The sequence below is a fragment of the Mustela nigripes genome, unplaced genomic scaffold, assembly GCF_022355385.1.
Source record: "Mustela nigripes isolate SB6536 unplaced genomic scaffold, MUSNIG.SB6536 HiC_scaffold_463, whole genome shotgun sequence".
Taxonomy (NCBI): domain Eukaryota; kingdom Metazoa; phylum Chordata; class Mammalia; order Carnivora; family Mustelidae; genus Mustela; species Mustela nigripes.
Window position 1 is genome coordinate 16,749 of NW_026739870.1, and position 9,556 is coordinate 26,304.

A 9,556-nucleotide genomic window follows, 5' to 3' on the forward strand; every position below is an offset into this window, starting at 1 on the left:
GATTCTGGAGTCCCAGGGTCAAGGACTGCATCAGGCTCCCAGCTTCATGGGGAGTCCGCCTCTCCCTCTGACCTTCTCCCCTCTCATGCTCTCTCTCTCACTCTCTCTCTCTCCCTCAAATAAATAAATAAAAATCTTTTAAAAATCTGATTTTAACAGACCATAAGCTTGTTCTTGCTGGTCTTTGGAAGATTAGGCATTAGCCCTTCTGAGAAAGTTCTGAATGGCTGCTTCATGAAGGGGTGAACTGTGTCCCCAAAGTCTCTTTTTGCTGCCTTCTAATCAAAAATGCTGAGACAAATCCTCCCAGGTGCTGGTTTTTCAAAGTACGTAATGCTTTGGCTTTAAAGTTCCTCACTTGACAGTTCTGCTTTAATCAGTTTGTGACAAAACAGCCAATTGGTGGTGGATGCAAAGTGCACTGATAAAGTTAATATCAGGGAACAATTTTTTGAGTGTCAAGCATGTGCATGTGTGTGCACACACATATCCATGTGCTAAGCATTATGGTAAATGTCTGACAAGAACTAAAACATCAAAAAGTCAGGATACCCCATTAGCTGATATTTTTATTATTCCTACATCCTAAACTATGAAAAACAGGGTCAGAGAATAAGAAGTGGCAAAAAGAATCAAGATTTGAGGCAGTTCGATTTCACAGCTAGCCTTGATCAATAAGCATGTACACCTGTGTCTAGTTTCAGCTCTGTGTAACCTTGCCATAACCTTGGATAAGCCATTCATCTCTCAAGTTCAGGTTCTTGGTCCAAAGAGGGAAGGGGCACACGTTGAGTACCTCCAGTGGGACTTCCTGGCAGGCTTGTTCATCCAAGCATTCCTGTTTCAGTTTGAGTAATTGAATCCAGTCTTTGTTTTACCGAAGGCCAAGCTTGTCCAGTATGTCCATGCCACCAGCCAGCAACATTTGCCCATGCCACGTAACAACTGAGCAACATTCATAGGAATGGGGAGGAAAAGATATCCATAGGTGTTGACAGATGCTCTGCATGAAGGGACAGGAGCTGGGGCCATCACCTGCTGTTTCTAGTGGCCTTCTCTGTCGAGTTAAAATAAATGGCAATTATTTTCAACTACAGGGATGAAAGTAGAGGGTATTATGCCAAGAGAAATAAGTCAGTCAGAGAAAGACAATTATCATATGATCTCACTCATATGTGGAGTTTAAGAAACAAAACAGAATCATAGGGGAAGAAAGGAGAAAAATAGAACAAGATGAAGTCAAAGAGGGAGACAAACCAGAAGAGACTTAAAAAAAAAAAAGATTTTTATTTACTTATTTGACAAACAGAGATCACAAATAGGCAGAGAGGCAGGATGAGAGAGAGAGAGGAGGATGCAGACTCCCCAGGGAGCAGAGAGCTTGATGCGGGGCTCGATCCCAGGACCCTGAGATCATAACCTGAGTTGAAGGCAGAGGCTTTAACCCACTGAGCCAGCCAGGTCCCCCTCAGAAGAGACTCTTAATCACAGGAAACAAACTGAGGGTTCTTGGAGGGGAGGGGGATAGGGGTATGGGGTAACTGGGTCATGGACATTAAGGAAGGCATGTGATACAGTGAGCACTGGGTGTTATAAAATACTGATGAATCACTAACCTGTATGTCTGAAACTAGTATTATATGTTAATTAATTGTATTTAAATTAAAATTTTCTTTAAAAATAATTTTAAAATAAAATAAGTAACAATCAAATAATGATCAGAGTTATCCAGCAGGGAGTATGTGTTTTTAATGGCCATGGGCAACAGGGACAAAGACATTTTTTAAAAACTTACAGAGATCTATGCTCTACTACCTTGGCCCGCATGGGCCACTGCAAAGGGATTCTGTGAACTGTGTACTCAGATGAGTGGTCATTATCTTCAAAAAGGCAGGGGCTGTGATAGACACAGGAACCAAAAAAGTAAGAGTTAAGGGACCATCAGAATAATGGAGTACCAACACTTTATCATCCTTGGCTTGAATCCTCAAGGTCCAGTGTCTCAACAGAATTTTCATTTTGGTCTCATCTGACTCACTTGTCTACCCCTGGGCCAGCTGGCAGTTATACTGAGAACTGGAAATTTTCCTTAGAAGAGAAAAAGAGTATTTGTCAGGTAAACCCAGGAAATGTCCATTAAAGGAAGTTAGGCCTTTTGTCATGGTACTCCATTAGCACCCTCCTGACTGTTTAGAAAAAAAAAAATTGTGACACCCATTAAAGACAGTAAGGAAGATTTTATTCAAGGGATGCTACTACGATGGGATTTTATTTTATAGTATGGGAGATAAATCTGGCTCACCTCAGACAAATGGAGATTTATAACTAAAGAGTATGGTGGGGGTCACTGAATGTAAAATTAAGATGGAACATCAAGGGTAAGGATGAAGGGATTCTGGCTAAACCATCTGGACAGTAATATTGTTGAAGGAAGGATAGGGTCATAAACTATTGAGAGCAGGGGATAAGGAATTTTTTAAAAGACTTATTAATACATTTTAGAGAGAGGGAGCAGGGGTAAGGGTAGAGGGAGAGGGAAAGAGAATTTTAATCAGACTCTTCACTGAGCATAGAGCCTGAGGTGAGGCTTAATCTCAGGACCGTGAGATCATGACCAGAGCAGAAACCAAGAGTCAAACGTTCAACCAACTGCAACAACCAGGTGCCCTGGGAATAAGGGATTTGATCAGATATTAAGCGTTGTAGATACTGAAGCACCTGGGTGGCTCAGTTGGTTAACTCTCTGGCTTTGGCTTAGGTCATGATCTGATCACAGGATCAAGCCTGGCATTGGACTTGCTGCTCAGTGTGGAGTCTGGTTCTCTCTCTCCCTCTGCTACTCCCCCTACTCATGATCTCTCTCTGTCAAAATAAATAAATCTTAAAAAAAATAGTGGTAAGATACCAGGGGTGAGAGATAAGGAATTTAATCAGATATCAAGAGTAGGATAGGAGATTGCTTAAAATTGACTAAGCAGGTTTCTTGCTAAAACTGGGCTAAGTGGGCAGAGCCTGAGGTCAAGGCTGGACTGAAAGAGGACTCGGAGGAACTTGACTCAAGTCTGGTCAAAGAGAAAATCTTCATCATCCATGACCATTGTATTTTCTGCAGTCACACATTTTACTAATTCTTTTATCATACATTCAGTGAACGAGAAACATGAACACAGCAGCAATAATAATAACAAATGTAAGCGCTCTAGCAGAGACAAAGGCAGTATAGGAATCCACCTCATCAGATTTAGAATATGCATGACTCCATGACTGAATTACTACCACTGCTTGACTTTACTGTTGAGATTAAGATGTAGTACAGAGGATCAGAGGGAAGGGAGGGAAAACTGAATGGGAGTCATCAGAAAGGGAGACAAACCATGAGGCCCTTTAACTATAGGAAACAAACTGAGGGTTGCTGGGGGGGGTAGGGGAGTGGGAGACATGGAGTAACTGGGTGATAGGCATTAAGGAGGACACGTGATGTGATGAGCACCAGGCGTTATCCACAACTGATGAGTTACTAAATTCTCTGAAGCCAATGATGATGATCTAATGACTAACTGAATTTAAATACCTAAAAAAGACACTTAAAAAAAAAAGATGTAGCATAACTCACAATATCCTTTGAGTGGAAGAATGTGCGGACTTTCCACACCTCTGCTGTCCAAGTCCCATGGCTAGTAGCCACATGTGGCTAATGACCACTTAAAAGGTGGCCAGTTCAAATGGAGAAATGCTGTAAAAGCAGAATAAACACTGGCTTTCAAAGACATATTGTAACCAAAGGTCAGAGAATATTGCCACCTTCACATCGCAAACATCACATGACTTCTACAGCTAATGAGAGTGGGACCCAAGATGGGAAAGGTCAACCTGAAAGTCCATGATGTCAGAAAGAACATGAGTTACAATCCTGGAGTGGATGGGCTGAGGACAGTTAGAATGCTTTTATTTTATTTTATTTTATTTTATTTTATTTTATTATTATTTTTTTTTTGGTGATTCTGTATATGGACAAGGAGAATTCACTGGAGATGACATCTGTATGCCTTACATTTTCAAGGGAAAATCACGAAAATGCATAGAGACCCACAGCCATAGTTTAATTATGTTTGAAATGTATTCAGACCTACTCCAGTCAGTAAATTGCATACTTTCACATTTAGCTTCTCAATTTTCTCTTCGGCCCCTCCCATTCTTGAAATCCCAACACAAATCCCATCTCTTGCCCTAAGGACCATAAACTACCTCACTATCAAAGGCCACAGTTTATTCATTCATTTGATTCATTCAAAGCAACCTAATCTTGAGTGATGTCTTAGGCGCTCTTCTAGGGACTGGTGACACGGTGAACAAAACAGGTAAAGATCTCACTTTCATGGAGCCTATCTGGTATTTAGGGGAAAATCTTTCCTTATCAACATGAAAAGACTTATGTTGGATGTTGCTTAGAATTTCAGTTTTTTTTTTTCTTGACAGTATCTCAGGTGATCATCTTTGAGTTGGTTCTCCTGAAAATCCCTTTGGGGGGTACTGATTCGACTTTCTGAGTCAGACACTTTCCTAAAGACAGGGGTCACAGGAAAAGTGACAACTGTCCCTCTTGCAGTAAGAACAGGGATCACAATGCTTGAAACAGAGATATGCTGCTCAGCTGTCAGAAAGTCCACAAGCGCGGCGCCTGGGTGGCTCAGTGGTTTAAGCCTCTGCCTTCAGCTCAGGTCATGATCTCAGGGTCCTGGGATCAAGCCCCACGTCGGGCTCTCTGCTCAGCGGGGAGCCCGCTTCCCCCTGCCTCTCTGCCTCCTTGTGATCTCTCTCTGTCTGTCAAATAGATAAATAAACATCTTTAAAAAAAAAAAAAAAGAAAGTCCACAAGGCTCCAAATGTGTGTGGCCAACTAATGGAACCTGTAACTCAGAGGTTATCATCCTGAGAGCAATGGGAAATCCCTCTAGTTAAGGACTCTCCTTGACGGAAGCTTGACAATGGCCTTGATTCACTTACTATGATGTTTAGGTAATTGATTTGGGCGAGTTCCTCTTCTGAGTGTCCGCACCTACCAAAGAGTGACATTCTTTACTCACCTGGTGAGGCTGCTGGGAACTCTGTAAGCAAGGTATCAGGCCAACAGTCCCAAGGGGCTTTATGGCTCCAGGTTTCATAAAGTCAACGTTAGTTCCTTAAAGCTGTCTGGTCATATCTGAGTCTATGCATGTCTTTCTCAAATATGACATTCCAGTCAAAGCCTTGGTAAAATAACCAGTTCTCAATGGTGTCCTGTTAAAGGAGAACAGATTCTTATTGAACTTATGCAAATGACTGATTGCCATGGAAGAAAGAATACTTACTGAGACCTTTTGGTTTCAGAGGGTTCAGATAGAAAATTTGAATGCCTTGAGCACTTTTACATCTCTATAAGTTACAGATAACTTAAGAAAAAGTATCTCTAGTCTGGAAGAGCAAACATTAGAGAGAACCAGCAATGTTTAAAGTAAGACAAAACATTAAGAGACACAACACTATAATCTTTTAGTTCATTTAGTCCCATGTTACTAAATCTGGTGAATGCGGCTTTAGTTAGTTTTGGAAATTCTTACCCATTTCAGTTTTATTATTTTCAAGTGTATAAAATATCTGTATTTGTCCTGAAAGTCCTTTATATGAATCTCCTTGGAGATAAAACTCATTTTACAAGAGAATTAAAACAATTATAAATGACAAAAACTCAGAATGTATATGGTTAGAGCTGACCAGGAGAGTTTACAATTTAGCTGGCAAGTAAATCAGCTTATTTCTGTGACACATATCATTTCCATAATTACAATATCAAGAGATGATCTCTCAAAACATTAAAACGTTAGGAAATGCATAATCTCTAGAATAGTTATAGCATTTTCCCAAATGTAACCCAAGGTTTATCATTGGTACAGTAGTACTTCATGAGTCACTTAGCATACCAAGGAAAAGCCTCAGTTAAAGAGAATTAAAACTTAAATCTTGTCAATATTTGCTAAAATCTTATAAGGTTTTAAAGCACATGCCTAAATATAATTAGGGATGTTAAACACGTGATAAAACAAAACATAGAAACTGGGTTTTCTGGGCAGGCAAAGAGAAAACCATTTACATTTTCGTAACAGCAGATCAATTATCTAAGAAAACTTTGTCCTTTTGGACAGAGACAATTTCAATCTTATACCAATGTACCTTTAAAGCCCATTCATTTCAATCTTAGTCAGTTCTGACCATAGCTAAAGTTTCTTTTCTAAAGATTTCCCTTGGGACACCTGGGTTGCTCAGTGGGTTAAAGCCTCTGCCTTCAGCTCAGGTCATGATCCCAGGGTCCTGGGATCGAGCCCCACATCAGGCTCTCTGCTCAGCAGGGAACCTGCTTCCTCCTTACTCTGCCTCCTCTCTGCCTACTTGTGATTTCTGTCTGCCAAATAAATAAAATCTCAAAAAAAAAAAAAAAGATTTCCCTTCACACCTTCTACAACTTTCTTTTGCATTCAGGTTTTGTCCCAAGTCATTTCCTTACAAACAACCTTCTCATTTAAGACAAAATTACCTTCTCTTATCCTCAACAAAATGTACCTCCATTCCTTGAGTCTTTCTTACATATCTCCTACTTTCCTCCATACAGAGTTGTTTCCCTTATTTCCATCAGTCTTAGTTACACAAAGCATTTTGTATTCTTAGAAACACCTTAATCTCTAGTGAAGACTAAGTATTAATCAATTGTGAACTGTTACAACAGAATTCTTTAGATGGAAAATTTATGAATCAGTTAAGTGCAAAACATGTTTACCAAAAGATTTAAATATTCTTAGTTTCTTTTCAGTAAGAAGTCAAAAGCACAAACCTACATCCAGTAATTAACGACTTAGCATTTTATCCTGTTAAGACCTAGATGTCCACAATTTAATCCCATTTGTCATCCAACCAAAACTTTAAAGTTTCAGGTTACCAAAGACTTTGAAAGCTACTTCAGCAATTACCCATTAAAACTTTGAGATAGACTATTAACCATTAGTTTATTCATTTCTTTGCTAACAGATTTTAACAAATAACACAAGCTTATTTAACCTTTAGTAAACTTCAAAGTTTCACATTTACTGCTGATAACTTAAAAGACAGGTCTATCTTAATTAAACCAACAAACTTAAGTGTAAGTTCCAAACTCAAGTATAATTCCAATACTTATTTACATTCCACCTGGGCCCACTCCACTTTGAATGTTTACCAGAGACACGGGTAGGAAGATCTGGAGTGGGGAGTGTTAGGTCCAGAGGGTGCTCTTCTTGCTCCTTGACAGTGAGGAGAGGAGGAGCCATGGTGCATGATCTAGATAGAGGCTGGTCATGCAGGCTGAATGCACGTTGGTACAGAAACAGGAGAAGGTGGCAACAGAAGAAACAAAGTGCTGCCAGGAGGCAGAGAAAGGATTCCCGGTTTTAGAGCTCATAAGCCCCAACAGAGGAGCAGACGCCATACTTTCCCACCAGCAAGGGAGGAGGGGTTAAGCAGTCCAAGTCAAGCCAGAGAAGACAGGGAAACTTCCCCGAAACAAAGTTTCGGCAGCTGCTTGGGAATATTCCTTACGGTCTCTGTCTTGAGTTAGACTAACCCCAGTTGGCTCCAGTTCTAGCCATTGACACGGGAAATGAGTGAGGGAGAAGCCCCCACATCTATTAGGAGAAGCAGAGAGAAATAAAGTCAGAGTACACTTTGCTAGGGATGGCCCAGGAACCTGGGTTTATTAGAAGGCTTATGTACATAATTATCATCCAATATGTTAGGAGGAAGTTTACTAGCTGACTTGTTCAGGCAAACATGTTCTGAAAAAGCCCCTTAGTTTGGTGTCCTGGTGTAGAGCAATGAAGGCCTAGGTATGAGCAATGAAGGAGTATCCAAGGTCCATTTGCCCTGTTTCCTGCAGAGAAGATCTAACTGATAGATCCCACTGAGGCCATGCAGTGTTACAGGAACTCAGTCCTTTCCTAAGTTTTGCAACCCAAATTATTTCCAGTGGGTTAAAAGGCACCCCAAGGTAGAGTACTTGGGAACTGAGGAAGCCTACTGAGGCCATGCTTCCAGAAAAGTAAAGAAGGTCCATTACCAAATACCCCCAGACTCCTGGGTGGCATCCCACGCAGGATATGTCAGAGGTTCCCATGTCTCAAAAGTGTCCAGAGGCGTCCCTCAACAAAAATCCCTATTGATCACCATCCTGCCTTACCCGGGAAGACATTCCTGCCATAAAAGGCCCTGGAAGGGTGCTGGCATTGATGAAGTTCTAGAACCTAGGTGAGGTTTGGTGGGCTGAGGTCCGGAGCCGACGACCAAGAAAGAATTCTTGAGACATCTTTGGTGCAAAATGGTGGTTTATTAAAGCACGGGGACAGGACCCGTGGGCAGGAAGAGCTGCTGCCCCGGGTTGTGAGGGATGGCAGGTTATGTACCCTGCTGTTGGGGGAAGGTGAGGGGAAGGGAGGTGTCAGTGGAGTTTTCATATGCTAAAGAGGGCCTACAAGGTGCCAGGATGTTCCAGGCCTGCCGGAGGCCTTGCCCTTGCTGCTGGATCAGTGTTGTCTTTAGACCGGCCATTAACATTAAGATAGTTGGGAGACTTTTTGGTGGGGTGTCACAATCCTGCTATCAATCGTCTTTGTTAGTGAGATTTAGGACATTTGTAAGCCAAGGGAGACTCCTGTCTAGCAGGATTGTGAGCTCTGCAAGTTAACTATTTGCTTATTGTTCATGGCAGTCAGGGCTGCCTGAGGGATGCTACACTTATGGAGGGGAAAGGGTGAAGAGGGGGTGCAAGGCGCCAGCTTTTGCTTTGTCCTCAGCCAGCCTCCTGCTCCCTCATCAGCATCACTCCTCTTCCCCATCGCATCCTAAGCTGCTGATGGGTGCCTGGTGAATGGACCAAAATACTGTGCCATGCCATGCCATTGTCTGTCCTGAAGACTGCATACTGTTTTGCCATTTTAACCCATGGAAATACTAGAAAAGTTTGGCAAGGGGAAATTACCCAATTTCATAGCTTTAAGTAGTCTGTAGAAGACACTGACAAGAAACAGTAAAGACTGAACTCCATCATGGTCTAAGCGACATTTCAACACATGTGGTCCTTGCAGCCAACTTCCCTAGGAAACAGTCCCCGGTTGCGTTTTAATTCAATCGGGTACTGGTTTCGGCCGGCTCCCAGTGGATGTCCCATACTTGGTATTAGCGGATTGGCTTTGGAAGACCCCCTCGCGCGAAGAGAAGTGGCTAGACCAGGGATGTGAGGGGATCACATTAGATCAATCAGGAGGAAACCTCACACGGGAGTCTTAAGATTTGGCAGCCATCCTGGTGACTTAGGTGGCTGTCCCGTGCCCAAGAGAGACAACTTTCCATAAGAACAGGAATACAGAGAGGCCATCAAGTTTCTGGGTCTTATTGCCATTCCGGCCAGGGTACTACTTACAGCCAAAAGGCAGACGCTCTCCTCCCTGTAGAGCAGCCACAGGCTATAGGATTACAGCCTGAGTAATTGACATGCAAG

At 42.0% G+C, this 9,556-nt stretch overlaps 1 long non-coding RNA gene across 1 annotated transcript; it reads right to left on the reverse strand.

Annotated features, from left to right (window-relative positions):
* Positions 1 to 549: 549 nt before the first annotated feature.
* LOC132008602 (uncharacterized) lies at positions 550 to 9,556 on the reverse strand. Its single transcript, XR_009401674.1, has 4 exons — positions 9,479 to 9,556; positions 5,085 to 5,277; positions 3,614 to 3,733; positions 550 to 1,057 (listed from the first exon to the last, which is right to left on the reverse strand). It is a non-coding gene; the product is annotated as an uncharacterized LOC132008602 (long non-coding RNA).